Below are 18,972 nucleotides of genomic sequence, written 5' to 3'. Positions count from 1 at the left end.
AGGGTTCAGGCAATTCTCCTGCCTCAGCCTCCTGAGTAGCTGGGATTACAGGCACGCGCCACCATGCCCAGCTAATTTTTTGTAGTTTTAGTAGAGACGGGGTTTCACCATGTTGACCAGGATGGTCTTGATCTCTTGACCTCGTGATCCACCCGCCTCGGCCTCCCAAAGCGCTGGGATTACAGGCTTGAGCCACTGCGCCCGGCCTATTATCATATATTGACACATGACTATATTTGGGAGATTCCTCCATGTAGTAATAGTAGCAATTCCTTAATTCTTATTACTGCTTAGTATTCCATTGTATGAACATGCCACAATTTATTTATTTATTTATCCACTCTACCCATGATGTCTTCATTTGAACAGTTTCTAGTTTGGAGTTATTATACATGGAGCCACTGTGTATGCTCTAGAACATGGCCCTTGGTGAACACTGGTGCACATTTCTATTGGGCGTATTCTAAGGAGTCAGCCATAGGTCACTAAGTTTGTGATAAGTTATTACAACAGCATAGGAAACACAATAGAATCACCTTTCCATATGTGTATTGGAAACATGGATATCCTCTTTTGTTAGAGGCTTACCTGATTAAGTCTTTTGTCCGCTTTTAAAAATTACATTGTCTTTCCTGTTTTTTTTTTTCCTTTATGGGAGTTCTTTATACATTCTGCATTCAATCTTTTTTTTTTTTTTTTTTTTTTTTTTTTTTGAGACAGAGTCTCGCTCTGTAGCCCAGGCTGGAGTGCAGTGGCATCATTTCAGCTCACTGCAACCTCCACTTCCTGGATTCAAACGATTCCCCTGCCTCAGCCTCCCGAGTAGCTGGGACTACAAGAGCGTGTGCCACCACACCAAGCTAATTTTTTGTATGTTAATAGAGACAGGGTTTCACCATCTTGGCCAGGATGGTCTAGATCTCCTGACCTCGTGATCTGTCAGCCTTGGCCTCCCAAAGTGCTGGAATTACAGGCGTGAGCCACCGGGTTCATCCTCTGCATTCAATCTTTTATAGATGATACTTATATTCTCCCATTTTACTGCTTATTTCTCTTATTCTCATAATGGTATGTTATGACAAGTTAACTATAATCATGCCCAATGTATCTAACTTTTCCTTTATGGTTAGAACTCTTCCTGTACTTTTAAGAACACCTTCCTACAAGGTTGTAAAGACATCCTACTTGTTGTTTTCTTCAAACTTTATTATCTTAATTCATCAGAAATCGATATTTGGGGATCATGCAAAGTAAGTGGCAAGATTCCCTTTCTTCCGTGTAGATACTTAAATGATCCAGCATCATTTATGTAAAATAGCATATTTTCCTCACTGTATCACAGTGATCTTTGTCATACATCAGGTGACCGTTTATGTGTAGATCTGTTTCTGGACTCTTTATTTTATTGCTCTACTTTTCCATCTTTGCACCCGCTCATGAAAGAGTTAGGAAAGCTGGCCTGAGAATGCTACCCTTTGATAGGCCTGCATGCAAGGTTGGCCTTTGGCTGGTATCTGAGGACTTAGATTTGGGGAGGGTTCCCACCATTGTCAGAATAGATAAGTTGGCTCACTCTGCCGGAAGTGTTTGTACAAACAATACAGTTTTTTCTCAACACTTGCTTTCGTTCTGGGAGTTTGGAATTTGGATGCCTGAAATGCCCTTAGGAAGAACCCTGGTGCCAGGTATGGTGTCTCATGCCTGTAATCCCAGCACTTTGGGAAGCCGAGGTGGGAGGATCCCTTGAGGTCAGGAGTTTGAGACCAGCCTGGCCAACATGGTGAAACGCTGTCTCTACTGAAAATACAAAAATGAGCTGGCCATGGTGGCGGGTGCCTGTAATTCCAGCTACTCAAGAGGCTGAGGCAGGAGAATTGCTTGTACCCAGGAGACAGAGATTGCAGTGAGCCGAGATCACGCCACTGCAGTCCAGCCTGGGCGACAGAAGGAGACTTTGTCGCACAGTTCATGCCTGGAATCCAAGCACTGTGGGAGGCCAACACGGGTGGATCACCTGAGGTAAGGAGTCTGAGACCAGCCTGGCCAACATGAAACCCCATCTCTATTAAAAATACAAAAATTAAGACTGAGTGTGGTGGCTCGCTTCTGTAATCCGAGCACTTTAGGAGGCCAAGGCAGGTGGATCATGAGCTCAGCAGTCTGAGACCAGCCTGACTAACATGGTGAAATCCCGTCTCTAAAAAAAATAAATTAGCCAAGTATGGCAGTAGGCACCTGTAATCCCAGCTACTCAGGGGGCTGAGGCAGGAGAATTGCTTGAACCCAGGAGTTGGAGGTTGTAGTGAGCTGAGATCATACCACGTACTCCAGCCTGGGCAATAGAACAAGACTCCCTCTCAAAAAAGAACAATAACAACATCCCTGGGCACTGAGTCTCTGATGAGCCTCCCTGATAGGCACCATTCCGCCCTTGTCATAACTCACCAGGAGAGTTAAACACATCCTGTGTGACCCCCAGCCCCAGGCATCCACTAAAGAGAATTCTCGGAAGCCTGTTCCTACTTTCCTCCAAACTTCACCCCATGAACATTTTCCCTTTGCTCTTGGTGTACCTTTATTTTGTATCTTTTCACTTAGAATACAGAATTTTGCTTTGTATCTTTTTGCTGTAGTAAATCATAACCATGAGTACAGCTAAACACCAAGTCTTCCTAGTGAATTTCCCAACCTGAGGAACCCTGGTCTTGGTCTTAGGAAATCCTAACATGGTATCAATACCATTCTGTTTTAGTTACTATAACTTTACAGTCATGATATCTGGCAGTGGAAGTTTGCCAACTTTATTCTTCTTTAAGATGGCCCCGGCTATTTTTTCCCCTTGAATTTTCTTTCTTTTTTTTTTTTTTTTTTTTTCTTGAGACAGTCTCACTCTGTCGCCCAGGCTGGAGTGCAGTGGCATGATCTTGGCTAACTGCAACCTCCACCTCCCAGGTTCAAGTTATTCTTCTGCCTCAGCCTCTTGAGTAGCTGGGCTTACAGATGCACACCACCATGCCTGGCTAATTTTTGTATTTTTGGTAGAGATGGGGTTTCGCCATGTTGGTCAGGCTGGTCTTAAACTCCTGACCTTGTGATCTGCCCACTTCAGCCTCCCAGAGTGCTGGGATTACAAGCATGAGCCACCGCAGCCAGCCTCCCCTTGAATTTTCATATCGATTTTAAGATCAACTCGATTTCCACAAAATTAAACCTGCAGGGATTTTTATTAGGATGTTATTTGCTCTTTAAGTCTATTTAAAAGAACTGATATTTCAGCAATTTTGAGTCTTCTAATCCATTAACAGAATATATTAGATCTTCTTTCATTTCTCTCAATTCTATGAATAATAGTTTGTATTTTTTTTCTTTTGGTGAGAAAGTCTTGTATTTCATGTATTACATTTATTGCAAGGCATTTGGTGGTTTTTATGCTAATGTAAATCATATTTTTAATTTCTATTTTTCAATTGGGTGTTTTGCTATTTTATAAAAATATAAATGATTTTTGTATATTGACCATATATCCAGCAACTTAATAAATTCATTTATTAATTCGGATAGTCTAACCACACAGCCTTTTGCCCTGTTATTAAACAACCATGTAGCCCATGAACAACGACAGATTTGTTTCTTCATTTTTAATCATTGATATGGGCTGAATTGTATTCCCCCAAAATTCATCCATTTTGGCTCTTCCATCAGTAAGCCAGGCATCTCTTCTCTCTCATATTAGATTTCTAAATTGAGAATTGGAGAACAAGCAGTCAGCTGACAGTCCAAACAGAGAGACCCCAATGAGGCCCCTCTTAGGAGGCCTGGCAAGAGGGACAGGCATCTCAAGGCTTCCACTCAGCGGGGCGTGGAAGGCACATCAAATACCCACATCTAAGATCGTTGAGTCTGCTTTCTTCTTATCCTTTTATATCCTTAGTGAGGTGGGGGGTTTGAGCCTCCAGGACTCTGAGGGAAATAAATTTTGGTCATTTCAGCCACGCAGTCTGTAGTCCTTCATACAGCAGCCCTGGCTGACTAATACAGTCATCAGACTTTGTAACTCACAGTAATTGAAGCAAGTACTACATGCCAGGCACTGGGCTGGGTAGTTTTCATGTGCTTTTTTTTTTTTCCCAAGGTGAAGTCACGCTCTGTCGCCCAGGCTGGAGTGCAGTGGCATAATCTTGGCTCATGTCAACCTCTGCTTCACAGGTTCAAGTGATTCTCCTGCCTCACCCTCCCAAGTAGCTGGGATTACAGGCATGCACTACCACACCCAGCTAATTTTTATATTTTTAGCAGAGACGGGATTCCACATGTTGGCCAGGCTGGTCTCAAACTCCTGACCTCAGGTGATTCACATGCCTCAGCCTCTCAAAGTGCTGGGATTAAAGGCATGAGCCACCACACCCACCCTCATATGCTTTTTAAGAAAATCCTCACAATATCCAAGAAGAAATGTATTATTTCCTTAATTTTAACAAAAAGCTAGACCCTGGGAGGTTAAGAAATGTGTCTAAGCCACACAGAACTAGACAGCAAACTCAAAGCTCATGACCCACTGCTTTCCTAGTCTATCTTCCTAAAAGCGTCAAGCACAGTTATTCTGACTTCAGTTACTGCCCTTTATTTGATTGAAAAAAAGTTCTTTCTGTGTTGGGGAATTTATATATGTAGATAAAAATATAGATCATATATATGAATATATGTTACATATATGTGCATGAATATATACATACATGCAGATATATAGTCAACATAGAAAAATAATTTTTTCAATTAAAGAGCAAATGACTGCAGTCAGAATAATTGTGTTTTACAACTCTAGGAAGATAGAATAGGAATAGTATTATATATATATAGTTTTATATATATGTATGTATATATATATATGTATGTATATATATATATATGTATGTGTATATATATATATATATATATATATATGTATATATATATTTTACGCACACAATCACATGACCTATCTTTGGCTACACCCAGACCTATCTCAAGGTATAATAGATATGCTAGAGTGACTTATCTTATCACTCAGACCTATCTGAACATATAATAGATATGCCAGAGTGAAGTATCAAACAACATGCAAATTTCTAAAGGATTTCACACAAAAACAGGCATATAAGTTTGAATCCCTCACCTCACTAAGGAGATAAGAGAGAGGAGATTGGAATCTTTCAGATGTGGGTGTTCCGTGTACGCACGCCCTGCGAAGCTGCTAAGTGTGGCAGCACTGGAGATGCCCATCCCTCTCCCTGAGCCCCTTGGGATCTCCCAGTTTAGGCTGTCAGCTGACTGTTTTCTGATCCTTGCTGAGAAATCTCAAGTGAGAGAGAAGAGATGGCTGGCTAAGATGGGAGAGCTGAAGAAGTGACAGTGGGGTTGGGCCACCAGTGGTTACAGCCTTTGGGGAGCAAAAATGGGTTCATGTTTTCTAAAGCATAGATGTGGGCCGCCTAGGAGGGGGTTATTTTAGGTCCTACCCAGAAAGGTAAACTATAGAGGCAAAAATAGCTCCACAAAGAAAAGAAGTAATTATAAGATTTCTAGCTCCCAAGGGAACAAGCTAGCAGCTAGCCTGGAAATGTGTTCTCTACGTGTGAGAGAATGGAGGGGCATAACGTAGAGTCAGCCTTAAAGCCCAGCAGCCCAGGAAATGCTGTGCTGCCTGACAGTCCCTGAAGAGGAAGGACTTGCTTGCTCCCTGCCTCTTCCCTGTCTCACCTTCACAGTAGCAAATTAAGGGGAGAAGTTAAGAGGGAGAAGGAGGCCGGGGGTGGTGGCTCATGCCCGTAATCCCAGCATGTTGGGAGACTGAAGTGCGTGGATCACCAGAGGTCAGAAGTTCAAGACCAGCCTGGCCATCATGGTGAAACACTGTCTCTAACAAAAATACAGAAATTAGCCGGGCATGGTGGCAGGTGTCTGTAGTCTCAGCTACTCGAGAGGCTGAGGCAGGAGAATTTCTTGACCCCAGGAGGTGGAGGTTGCAGGAAGCCAAGATTGCACCATTGCCCTCCAGCCTGAGCAACAGAGCAAGACTGCATCTCAAAACAAAGGATAAGGAAGAAAAGAAGGAAAGCTAGCCACACTTTCTAGCCCCCTGCTGGCCTTCCCCAGCTGCGTGTGGGGGCAGGGAGTGGAGGGGGAGACAGAGTTGCCTCAAATTTAAATCAGTTTGAAAGTTTTGATTGATACATGGGGGTGAACACATTACTTACTAAGTCAGGATTCTTTGTAATACCTAGAAATTAGAAAAGTCATCTGGGACAGAGAAAAAACTAGCCTCATTCAACAAATGTAATAGATGTTTTAAAAAGATGATTAGAAACTACGAGATAACACAATACACCCATTAGCACAACTATCTAAAAAAGACAGATAATACCAAATGGTGGTGACAATGTGGTTTCTGCTGGGAATACAAATGGTACAGCCATTTGAGGAACAGTTTGGCAGCTTCTTAAAAGGGTAAATATAATCTTACCAAGCAATTCAGCAATTTCACAACTAGGTAACTACCCAAGAGAGATGAAAATACATGTTCACAAAAGAACTTTCGCATGAATGGTTACAGCAGCATTATACACAACATAATAGCCCCAGACTGGAAACTATGCTAATGTCAATCAACTGATGAATGGATTATGAAAATGTAACATATCCATATAATGAAATACAATTCAACAATAAAAAGGAATGAACTATTACTACATGCTGTAACATGGGTGAACATTATACCAAAAGCCTTATGCTGAGTAAAAGAAGCCAGATGCAAAAGACTGCATAGTGTATGATTACATTTACATGAGATGTCCAGAAAGGGACAATCTATAGATTTGTAGATTAGTGGTTACTTGGAGCTGGGTGTGGAAGTAGGGATTCACTGCAAACAGACTCAGGGAAATATGATGGAAATATTCCAAAGCTAGATTGGAGTGATCATTTCACAGCTCTAGAAATTAACCTAAAATAACTGAGTTACACACTCACAATGGATTAAATTCATGGAAGGTAAAAGTATAGGCTGGGCTTAGTGGCTCACATCTGTAGTCCCAGCTCTTTGGGAGGCCAAGCCAGGCAGATCACTTGAATTCAGGAGTTCAAGACCAGGCTAGACAACACAGTGAGACCTCCAGCTCTATTTAAAATAATAATAGGCCAGGGACGTTGGCTTATGCCTGTAATCCCAGTACTTTGGGAGGCTGAGGTGGGTGGATCACCTGAGGTTGGGAATTTAAGACCAGCCTGACCAACATGGAGAAACCCCATCTCTACCAAAAATACAAAAATTAGCCAGGCGTGGTGGCACATGCCTGTGATCCCAGCTACCTGGGAGGCTGAGGTGGGAGAATCGTTTGAACCCAGGATGCGGAGGTTGCAGTGAGCCAAGATTGCGCCACTGCACTCCAGCCTGGGCGATCAGAGCGAAACTCCATCTCAAAATAAATAAATAAATAAACATTCAGACCAGAGCACAGTGTGACAATGGTATTACAGTTATTGATAAAACTACGAAAAGATGCTCCTAATTGTAAAAATAATAATAATAATAACAAAACTATACCTCAATAAAGCTATAAAAAACAACCAATGTGGTGTCAGAGGTAGGGAGCCATAGATAAAACGAGGTGGCAATATATTTATAATGACTGAAGCTGGAGGATGGGTAATGGAATTGTGGAGCAGTTCAAAAACCAGGTACCTACCCAAGGTGCCTATATACCACTACACTATTCCTTCTATTTTCATATATGTTTGACATTTGTCAAGGTAAAAAGTTAAAAGATAATGAGTGATGAAATTAAAATTGCTTTATAAAGACATACTTTGTTAACTATTTAATATAATCCAATATAATTATTATCTGTACATTTAATTTTTAAGCTATTCCATTAAAGGTGGCAGTATTCAACAGAAAATTGGCCAAGGAGATGCAAATGACTGCTGTTAGCGAGATCTACATTTATATGTTGCGTTCGACAACTTTAATAGGCCGAATACAACTCAAAAATCATGGTGTCAAGAAATCACAAAACTGAAAGAGACCTGGAGAGGTCATCAGATGACCTTGGCTTCTGAAAGGTTCTCACACAATAAAGCCATCTTTTCCATTTTAAATAGTTAGAGCTGTACGTAGCAGAGTTATTCAAACTCTCTTTGGTATTTTAGGTCAACACAATCTGGCTGTGTTCATGAATACCTTCCTTTAATCTAACCACAGCCAAGTCAAACAAAGCATATTCACAAGCCAGAAGCAAGTGATATGTCTATGACATGTCTGGTTTTTAATAAAGAGAAAAAAACTAATGAAAGGAAATTATTGAGGAATTAAATACATGTATTATTAGAGCGTTTTTAAAGAGACTTTGTTAAAGACATCATGATATCCAATTGGCTCATGGGCCAGAGGTACTGAACACGCAAAGTTGATAACTAGAGAAGGGGACTTATCTGGAGGGTCTGCCCTGGAATCGTTGGCAGCAAGATAGCACCATCTGTTAGAAAAAAGAAATGTCAATCACCACTCAAGTATTTTTTATCTATGAGAAAAATCTTAAGTCTTTCTAAAGGACCCGATAAAGAATCCTGTTAGAATTAGACGCCAGAAGTTCAGTGGAACAAGCACCAGATTATGTTTATACATCACATTGCCCACGGAAACAATCTATTTGTGTAGCCTTGATTGTTACACACACACACACACACACACACACACACACACACACACACACACAATCTACAAGTCATTTAATGTTTGAAATGTCTTTGAAATATCATCGCCTTTACTTCCTTTCATTATTTTAAACTCTGAAACAGCTACTTATAGCCATGCAGAATGTGTTTCACTGTCTTCCTGCAAATTTCTAGTCTTGATAGTTATTCTACTCCTGGAAACTGCTACCAAGTTTGGTAGGGACTGTCAGTAAGTGTTGTACAGGATATTAAAACCCTCTTTCAAGAACAGAAATACATACACATTCCTATGGCAATGTCAACACTTGGAAAAGATGATATGTTTGTTTTGTATTTTGAACAAAATTCCTGGACTGTTACAATGTGTAAGTATCTGAACGCCAACATGCCTCAACTTCCTACCAAAGCTCAGGAAATACAAGAGTGAAAAATTGTATTACCACCACCCACAATTATCCAGAAGTCAGTCCTTTAAATCCAAATTTTCTTCCCGAAGTTTTCAAGTTCCTAAAAACAATGCTTTTAAAATCATTTTCTATGCTGAAAATAGATTAAGTGGGTAGTTCCAACCGTGAGCACAGAAAGTTCTCCAGTCCTTTCCTGGAAAGTATCAGCTATTACGCAAAACAGGTATTTTTAAAATTCTGTGTAACACGTAGTCTTTTTAGAGCTGGAAATTCCTGTCCTTCAAATGTATGAGCCCTAAATTTACACTTAGTTTTGAAAGAAAATGTTCTGGAAGAGTCAACACACATATACTACAAAAAGTTGGGGTGTCTTTTATATTAAACAAGTGTACCGTAGGAAATCCTTCCAAAACTCTCTCTACAATTTCTGAATTCAACTTGTTAACCATCATCTAATTGCTTGCAGTTATAAACTTTCAGATTCAGTGTTGATTCCTCTGTCCAATTATTCACTCAGTCTGTCCAACTTAGGAAGAACCCATTCGAAAGAGTCAATGGAAAAGTTATTTCGTGTGAGAGAATGTCGTGGCTGGTTTGATCTTCCATCCAGACCACTCGAACTTTCTTCCTAACAGTAATAAGGCTGTGTTGCTTTCTTATCATCTGTGTGTTCACTGGAGTGGCATTTTTCATTTCCTCAAGAGCTTTTCCTTTGCATTCACAAGTTGGCTCACTGTTTGGCACAAGAGACCTAGTTTTCAGCCTACCTCGGATTTCAACATGCCTTCCTCACTAAGCTTAATCATTTTTAGCGTTCGATTTAAAGTGAGAGACATGTGACTCTTCCTTTTACTTGAACACTTAGAGGCCACTAAAGGGTTATTAATTGGCCTAATTTCAATATTGTTATCTTAGGGAACGGGGAGGTCTGAGGAGAGAGAGAGATGAGGAAACGCTGGTTGGTGGAGTTGTCAGAACACACACGTATATCAGCTAAATCCACTGTCTTATATGAATGCAGTTTGTGAAGCCCCAAAGTAATTATAAACGTTAAAGATCACCGATCACAGATCCACAGAACAGATATAATAATAATGAAAACATTGGAAATATTGCAAGAATCACCAAAATTGACATAGAGACACAAAGTAAGCACATGCTGTTGGAACAATGGCACTGATAGACTGGCTTGACACAGGGTTACCACGAACCATCAATTTGTAAAAACCACAATATTTGTGAAGCACAATACAGCGAAACATGATAAAACCAGGTATGTTATATATTCGAGGTTGTATAGTATTTGCCTTTCTGTGCCTGGTTTATTTCACTTAATGTCTTCAAGGTTCATCCATGTTTTTGCAAAAAAACAGCAGTTCCTTCTTTTTTAAGGCTAAATAGTACTCCATTGTGTAATATTGTATTAGTCCATTTTCATGCTGCTAATACAGACATAACCGAAACCGGGTAATTAATAAAGAAAATGAAGTTTAATGGACTCACAGTTCCACAAGGCAGGGGAGGCCTGACAATTATGGTAAAAGGTGAAAGGCATGTCATACATGGCAGCAGGCAAGAGATAACTGGTGCAGGGAAACTCCCCTTTATAAAACCGTCAGATCTCGTGAGACTTATTAACTGTCATGAGAACGGCATGGGAAAGGCGAACACGCTCTTGATTTAACTACCTCCCACCAGGTCCTTCCCATGACATGTGGGAATTGTGGGAGCTACAATTCAAAATGAGATTTGGGTGGGGTCACAGGCAACCAAACCATATCAAGTATATATACCACATTTTAAAAATTAATTTATTTCTCTAAGTTAAGAACATTAATCTGGGAAATTAAAAAAAATAATTTATTTCTTGATGGACACTTAAGTTGATCTCATATCTTAGCTATTGCGAATAGTGCCGCAATGAACATGGGAATACAGATATCTTTTCAACACGCTGATTTAATTTCTTTTGCATATATACCCAGTAGGGGGATTGCTGGATCATCATTCTATTTTTAAGGTTGTTCTAATTTTGAGGAAACTCCATACTGTTTTCCATAATGGCTACACTAATTACCTTCCCATTGATAGTGTACAAGGGTTCCCTTTTCTCCACATCCTCTCTAACACCTGTTATCTTTTGTCTTTTTGATCATACCTATTCTAACAGGTGCTCTACAGGATATCTCATTGTGGTTTCAATTCGAATTGCTCTGATAATTAGCGATATTGAGCATTTTTCTATATACATATTGGTCATTTGCATGCCTTTTTTAGGGGGGTGATGGAGTCTCACTCTATCACCCAGGCTGGAGTACAGTGGAACAACTCAGCTCACTGCAACCTCTGCCTCCTGGGTTCAAGCAATTCTCCTGCCTCAGCCTCCAGAGTAGCTAAGACTACAGGCGTGCGCCACCACACCTGGCTAATTTTTGTATTTTTTAGTAGAAACGGAGTTTCACCAAATTGGACAGGCTGGTCTGAAACTCCTGACCTCATGATCCACCTGCCTCAGCCTCCCAAAGTGCTGGGATTCCAAGCATGAGCCACCGTGCCCAGCCTGTATATCTTCTTTTAAGAAATGTCTATTCAGATGCTTTGCCCATCTTTTAGTTGGGTTCTTTGTTTTCTTACCATTGAGTTGTTTGAGTTTCTTATGCATTTGATTTTGACCCCTCATCACATGTATGCTTTGCAAATATTTTCTACCATTCTGTAGGTTGTTTCTTCACTCCTGAAACTTTCCTTGGCTATGCAGAAGCTTTTTAGTGTGATCACAAATGAAATTACAATCCCAGTGGTCTATATTTAATTTTGTTTCCTGTGCTTCTGGGGAGTCATATCCAAAAATATCATTGACTACCCCAATGTCATGGAGCTTTTCTCCTGTGTTTTCTTCTATTAGGTTTATAGTTTCAGGTCTTATGGTTAGGCCTTTAATCCATTTTGAGTTGATTTTTGCATATGGTGTGAGACAAAGGTCTAATTTACTTTGTCTGCCTCCGGATAGCCATTTGATCCAACACCATTTGTTGAAGAGACTATCCTTTACCCATTGTGTGTTCTTGTCACCTTTGTCAAAAATCAATTGACCATAAATGTGTGGATTAAGAAACGTTAGTAACAGTTTTTTTTTTTTGCCTCACTCTGAAGCTTGTCAGTTTCTAAAGTGATGTTATATCTTTAAAAAAAAAAAAAAAGTTGAGTGACTTTATTAGAGGGGTCACTTGTTTATGGATATTTGTTGTGAGTCAACACAGATTACAGTATCTTACAGCTTTTTTTGGGTCAAATTGTTTTTGAAACTGGTATACCTTTTCTGATTTTTATTTCCTCTTTTCAATTTTTCTCATCTCTATTTAGAGAATCAGAAACTAGTCAATTCCACCTGTAGAAGAGGTCAGGCCACAGCAAAATTGTAAGCTTCATTTTCTCTCCTCCAGACATCTCTCTCTTCCTCTGGGTGCCTTTTGTTTGTTTGTTTGTTTTTTGTTTTTCCTGTTTTTTTGTTTTTTTTTGGTTTTGTTTTTTTTTTGAGACTGGGTCTCACTCTGCTGTGCAGGCTAGAGTGCAATGGCACAGTAGTAGATCACTACAGCCAAGATCTCATGGGGCCAAGCAATCCTCCCACCTCAGCCTCCAGAGTAGCAGAGACTACAGGCAGGTGCCAGTTGCACCTAGCTATCTTTTTTTAAGAGATGGAGTCTCCCTATGTTGTCCAGGCTGATCTCAAACTTTTCCTGGGCTCAAGTAATCCCCTTGCCTTGGCCTCCTGAACTGCTGGTATTATAGGTGTGAGTGAGCCACTATGTCTGGCCCCTTCCTTTTCTTTGATTCAAACTGAGGTGCCTAAAGTCAACTGACATTTGTTGTTGCTTTCTCTACAGCCCCTTATATCTTTGCACCTCAGGATGTGGCTTTCTGTATTTATCAAATTGCCAGTCAACTGGACTAATAAAATCATGTATGCTAATGAAGACCTGACCTATCACTTGTGGGGCCTTCTGCCTCCACCTGCATCCACTAATCAAGAATCAAATAGTTCTGCTTTTGGAACAGATAAGAAGGAAGAACCGTACTTTGGGAAAGGGGAGCTTGAATCACATTCTGCAAACTGTTACCTTCACAGCCTGGAAGCCAGCGACTATAGCAATAGCCAAAAAGCCCTGGCCAGGCGAGCGCAACACAGGAACTGGAAGCCTCGCCCAGCCCTTGGAACTGGAGCAGGGGACAGAAGAATAGCCCCAGCAACTCTGAATGCAGAAAAGAAAAGCACTGTTCCTCATTTCTTTCTCCCGGACCTAAAAAATGCATGTTTGGTATCTGCTTGCCAAAAGAAGCTTTTGGAATTTATGTTGCTAGTCTTGAGTTTTGAAGTCTCAAAAGATGTGACGGGAATGTTATGTGGATTGAGTGCATGTGTGTGTTTGATTTTAAGATGACAACTGTGGGCTAGTTAAGACTTTCGGGTTTTGTGATGTGTGGTCCTGTTGTCATTTTTGTTTGGGTTTGATTTTTAATAAGTGGAAAAAGTGGAGGAGAGCCTGGGTAGGAGGGAGATTCAGGGAAAGGCAATCAAAACAACCTGGAAACTCCCCTAATGTTCAAGGATTTCAAAGCACATGACCACGGAGGGTCGGTAGGTGAGGAATGAAGGGAGATTTTCCTGTGAATCACAGATTTCCTTGTTATCACAACAACCCTTCCTGTCAGCGACAACAGTACATTCAGGGTGGGGTTGAAGAGCGAGGTCCTGAACATGAGAGAACCCAGCTTAGTCATGAAAAAACAATTCCAACTGTTTAGTGCAGCAAAGATCATTCTGGAAGAATTCAGAATATAGCGTGTCCCGAGTTGGCCAAAAGGCTTCTGAAGAAGTTTTAAATTTTGATATTCAAATCATTCCTGCCTTTTGTAAAAATGAAGCCTACTTACTAATCTCTTGTAATGCCATTATGTTAGGTCCAAAAACAGGTGTAAAACAAAAACAAAGCATCTCTGCTGCCCTGAAAGAGTTTAGATCTTCTGGTGGGTTGTGTGGGAGCTGATGGAGAACTGAGGTTTGATGAGTTGAGTAGACACCATTGAAAGTCACTGCATCATGGCTGGTTGCGGTAGCTTACACCTGTAACCCGAGCACTTTGGGAAGCCGAGGTGGGCAGATCACAAGGTCAGGTGTTCAATACCAGCTTGGGCAACATGGTAAAACCCTGTCTCTACTAAAAATACAAAAAAAATTAGCCACGTGTGATGGCAGGTACCTGTAATCACAGCTACTTGGGAGGCTGAGGCAGGAGAATCACTTGAACACAGTAGGCAGAGGTTACAGTGAGCTAAGACCGTGCCACTGCACTCCAGCCTGGGTGACAGAGTGAGACTCTGTCTACAGAAAAAGGGCAGGGGTGGGGGGCAGATATGTGTGAAATCTGTGAGAAAATAGGAATTTGTTACATATTATTTCCCTCCCTACTTTTCAGAGTGTAATAGTGTAAATATTCCAGATTTGAGTAACAGTCTCAGCTCTTACCATCTGGCAAACTGAATGCCTGTGTGGTGAAATTAATTAACCTTCGGCTTTTATCCAGAATATTGGTGGTCTCTAACCACTCACGGCTGGAATGCTTTTGGCAAAGGTTTCTCTCTTACATTTTTTTGCTTGCTCTCATAATCTCACTTCTTTAGACCATTATGGAGAGTAAGGACTGTATCTTATTTATTTTTGTATTTCTTATACCTGGCATAGAAGGTAATCAATAAATATCTGTTACATGAATGAACAAATAAATGAAGCGATTCTCCAGGGAGAGCAGAACAAGAGAGGTAATGATGGGTAGAAGGAGAAAATACCTCGGGACAACGAAGAGGGCCCCAAAGCAAAACAAAGCAACTTTTTATGCCTAATTTGTAACTTTATCCAGAATCAGAACTGCTGCTGCTGCTTTAAAAAGTAGATAAATTGTCTTGGCCTGGTGGCTCACACCTTGTGAGGGTTAATACTTAGCTTCCCCTTGACTGGATTGAAGGATGCAAAATACTGATCCTGGGTGTGCCTGTGAGGGTGTGGCCAAAGGAGAATGACATTTGAGTCGGTGAGCTGGGAAAGGCGGACTCACGCTTAACCTGAGTGGGCACCATCTAATCAGCTGCCAACAAATATGAAGCAGGCAGAAAAAGGTAAAAAGGAGAGACTGGTCTAGCCTCCCAGCCTACGTCTCTCCCGTGCTGAACACTTCCTGTCCTTGAACATCAGACTCCAAGTTCTTCAGTCTGGGGACTCGAACTGGCTCCCCTTGCTCCTCAAGCTTGCAGACAGCCTATTGTGGGACCATGTAATCCTGTAAGTTAATATTTAATAAACTCCCCTCTAGATATATAGATATCCTATTCTGTCACCCTAGAGAACCCTTACTAATATACACCTGTAATCCCAACACTTTTGGAGGCTGAGGTGGGAGGATCACTTGAGCCCAGGAATTTGAGACCAGCTGGAGCAGCACAGTGAGATCCCATCCAAAAATGGAAAAATTAGCCAGGCATGGTGGTGTGTGCCTGTAGCCCCAGCTACTGAGGAGGCTGAGGCAGGAGATCTCTTGAGCCCAGGAGGTTGAAGCTGCAGTGAGCTGTGATTCACTCCAGCCTGGACTCCAGAGCAAGACTTTCTTCTAAAAAAACAAAAAAATTTAAGTAGATAAATATTCCTTATCTGCCACAAGCACAGGTGCAGTGATGATGATGATAATAATTCTGTGGAATAGGATTAGAAAATTACCTTTTCTTAAAGTGGCTATAGCCATTTTTCAACTATCTTTCTACTACTTTTAGGAAGGCAATTACATTTTTTTCAGTCTCTTGACTACATTAAGCATGGAACAGATATGACTTACTTTCACACAAGTATGGTCTCATGAAAAACTGGGATGAGGGCCTGGAGGGGGTGTGTAGGGCACTTGTCTGTCTCCATGAACATACCAAATGCCCCGGAGTGCTGTGCTGATCCAAACACCTATCCAGCCTGGGTGGTACCTTATGCTCAGTGTCTACACTTGTTCTATTTTTTTTTTTTATGTTAGTAAGAAACCTTAACATGACATCTACCCTCCTAACAAATTTGTTTTTTGGTTTTGGGTTTTTTTGTTTGTTTGTTTGTTTGTTTGTTTGTTTGTTTGAGTTGGAGTTTCACTCTGTCCCCGAGGCTGGAATGCAATGGCGTCATCTCAGCTCCCTGTAACCTCCGCCTCCAGGGTTCAAGCAATTCTCGTGCCTCAGTCTCCCAAGTAGCTGAGACTACAGGTACACGCTGCTATGCCAGGCTAATTTTTTGTATTTTAGCAGAGACAGAGTTCACTGTGTTGCCCAGGCTGGTCGCGAACTCCTGAGCTCAGGCAATCCACCCACCTCGGCCTCCCAAAATGCTGGGATTACAGGTGTGAGCCATCGCGCCCAGCCCCTAACAAAATTTTCAGTACACAATATTATTAAGGGGAGGCGCAGTGTTGTGCAGATCTCCAGAATGCTTTCATCTGGTGTAACTGAAACTTTATACCTGTGGAAGAGTAAGTCTCCCATTTTCCCTTTCCCCTACCTGCTGGCAACTGGCAAGGACCATTCTACTCACAGCTTCCGTGAATTCAACTACTGTAGATACCTCAGATACGTGGAATCATGCAGTATTTGTCCTTCTGTGACTGGCTTCTTTCACTCAGCACAATGTCCTCAAAGTTCATCCATGTTGTCACATACAGCAGGATTTTCTTCTTTTTTAAGGCTGAATACTATTCTTCAGTATGTACATACCACGTTTTCTTAATCCACTCACACATCAACAGAAATTTAGGTTCTTTCTACCTCTTCACTGTTGTAAATAGTGCTGCAATAAACATGGGAAAGCTAGTATCTCTTCAAGTTCCTGATTTTAATTCTTTTGGATAAAAACCCAGTAGCAGGATTGGTAGATCATGTAAGAGTTCTATTTTTAATTTGTTGAAGAACCTCTATGCAGTTTTCCATAGTAGATGCACTATTTTACATTACTGTCAAAAGTGTGCAAGAGCTCCCTGTGTCTCCACATCCTCACCAACACGTGTGATCCTTTTTCTTTTTCTTTTCCTGCCTCAGGTTTATTTGTACAAATAGCACAGGAGGACCCCAGCTCCATGCAGATGGCAGCCCAGAGGGGTCGCACCCAGGCCGTCTGTCCTCATGTTGGCAGACAGATCTCTACTCTGAAGCCTTCGTAGGCACCTGAGCATCTCTGAGAGCCTGAGCTGGAACTGAAGCTGGAGTTGCAGCCTGGGCCTTGGTTTGATCCTTGGCCTTGGTCTTTGGCCGGCACAGCCTGAGCCCCTTGGCAATGTGGGCATGAGCACATTTCCCAAGCTTAGGGCGGGCAATAGAGGCAAGTCAATGGAGCTTGCAGCTGACACTCTTTGGGATCTTGGGCTTAACCTCCTTGGGCTTCATGAGGGCCTTGATGGCCTCAGCACATGCATTCCTGGCCTTGGCGTTGTTGGCCTGTGTCTTCTTTAGGCCCTTCTTGTTGTGCTACTTGGCAAAGTGCACATTCCTCAGAAACTTGGGGTCCACCCCCCTTAAGAGATTTGTATCTTTGTGATCGGGGTTTCTTGATACCATTTCTGTGCCATTTTCGGGACTGGTTCTGTGTGGTGTGATTCTGGGACTTGGCCATGTCTGCACCTTAAGCTGCAGCTCCCAAAGAACCTAGGACCAGAAGACTTTCTTTCTTTTTCAATAATTGTCTCCCTAACAAACATGAAGTGATATCCCACTGTGGTTTTTATTTGTATTTTCCTGGTGACTAGTAACAATGAGTGTTATTCTATACACCTGAATATATCAAAAGATAATATCAAATAAAATATCAAAAGAAGTATGTTGCCGGGCGTGGTGGCTCAAGCCTGTAATCCCAGCACTTTGGGAGGCCGAGGCGGGTGGATCACGAGGTCAAGAGATCGAGACCAGCCTGGTCAAAATGGTGAAACCCCGTCTCTACTAAAAGTACAAAAAATTAGCTGGGCATGGTGGTGCGTGCCTGTAATCCCAGCTACTCAGGAGGCTGAGGCAGGAGAATTGCCTGAACCCGGGAGGCGGAGGTTGCGGTGAGCCGAGATCGCGCCATTGCACTCCAGCCTGGGTAACAAGAGCAAAACTCCGTCTCAAAAAAAAAAAAAAAAAAAGAAGTATGTCTTCTTTTGAGAAATGTCTATTCAGGTCCTTTGCTCATTTTTCAGTTAGGTTATTTGTTGGATGTTTTTCCTATTGTGTTGTAGGAGTTCTTTATGTATTTTACATACTAACCTCATATCAGATATGTCGCTTGAAAATATTTTCTCCCATTCTGTAGGTTGCCTTTTCTTTCTGCTGGTTGTTTCCTTTGCTGTGCAGAAGCGGCTTTTCAGTTTGATGTAGTCCCGCTTGTCTATTTTCACTTTTGTTGCCCATGCAAAACACATAATTCTAATAAAGCAGAAAATAAACATGGCTAGGTGGATGCTTCCTCAACAAGACTCTATCCAACTCAACCAACAAGCCAAGATCAACCTTTATAGGAAAACACCAAAAGGATTTCCGTTGAAAACAGGAAAAAAGATGGATTGTCCTTTACCACCATTTTATTTAGCACAGTGCTAGAGGTACTAGATAGTACAACTAGACACGAGAAATCACAATGGTTATAAAAACTTGAATGGCAGATATAAAAGTATCACTATTTGAAGATTAAATGATTCTTGGCCCTTAAAACCCAAGTAAATCAACTAAAAAGTTATTTCAAATAAGAGAAGGCAATAGGGTTGACTAGATATGTTAATATGCAGAAATCAATCGTCTTTATATAGGC

This window comes from Sapajus apella, unplaced genomic scaffold, assembly GCF_009761245.1.
Source record: "Sapajus apella isolate SASKATOON/1434 unplaced genomic scaffold, GSC_monkey_1.0 scaffold105, whole genome shotgun sequence".
In the NCBI taxonomy this organism is placed as follows: Eukaryota; Metazoa; Chordata; class Mammalia; order Primates; family Cebidae; genus Sapajus; species Sapajus apella.
Note: the sequence above shows the minus strand (reverse complement) of the source record.